Raw genomic sequence first — 880 nt, forward strand, 5'->3', positions numbered from 1 at the left:
CCCCCACCCCATACTTAAAAACAAAACCCTAAAAAGAACGGCACTTACCAGCAGTTGAAGCTGCCATCGGGCTGCTGGGGGCCCTGCCGTACTGGGGGCAGGCTGACAGCCCCAGCGGCGCCAGCCTGAGCCCTCCTGCCCCCTTGCTGCTCTGTGCTGCCCTGGGGGGCTCTGCCAGGAGGCCCCAGAGCCCCCCCAGCCCTGCTTCTCAGGTAAGCAGAGGCTTTTGTTTCCTGTTTTTTTTCCTGTTCTTTTTCTGGGGCTTTTTTTTTAAAGTGATGGTGCCTGGGGTTGTGGGCGTAGCCTTGAGGCCCTGGGGGTGAGGCTGGGTGGGGAAGCCTTTGGGGGTGTCTGGGGGGTGGGGGCCCCCACTGGGGGGCCGTACCCCTTGTGTGGGGGACGAACCCCTTGTTGGGTGGGCCGTACCCCTTGTGATAGTGCCAAACCCCCTATTGGGGGTCTGAACCCCTTTTGGGGGGCTGAACCCCCTTTGTGTGGGGGACGAACCCCTTGTGTAGGGGCTGAACCCCATACTGGGGGGCCATAGCCCTTATGTGGGGGACCAACCCCTTGTGTGGGGGCCATCGCCCTGTGGGAGGGCATCAAAATACATATTCATGAATTCATGAAACCTATATTTAGAGTTCACTTTATTATTATGATAAAAGACTTGCTTTAACACTGTAGATATATAATAAAACATTGTCCAACTGATCGCTGTCTCTGTCTCACTCTCTCTCTCTTCCTTTATAGTGGTCTTTTGTTTTACTTGTGGAGGAACATGGATTTGGGAGTATTTTAGAAAGTGATTTTGGAATTTTTTTTTAATCAGGGATTTTTCAGCTTTCCAATAGGGAACACCAGAATTCCTGCTAGGGAG

At 53.2% G+C, this 880-nt stretch overlaps 1 long non-coding RNA gene across 1 annotated transcript in view; it reads left to right on the top strand.

Moving 5' to 3' along the window:
- The first annotated feature begins 27 nt into the window (after window positions 1–27).
- Window positions 28–880, top strand: part of LOC112548292 — a 6,156-nt gene continuing 5,303 nt past the window's right edge. The window contains exon 1 of the long non-coding RNA XR_003092109.1: window positions 28–212. This is a non-coding gene — a long non-coding RNA (uncharacterized LOC112548292). The remainder of the gene's footprint in view (window positions 213–880) is intronic.

Source organism: Alligator sinensis, unplaced genomic scaffold (assembly GCF_000455745.1).
Source record: "Alligator sinensis unplaced genomic scaffold, ASM45574v1 scaffold32_3, whole genome shotgun sequence".
Classification (NCBI taxonomy): Eukaryota; Metazoa; Chordata; order Crocodylia; family Alligatoridae; genus Alligator; species Alligator sinensis.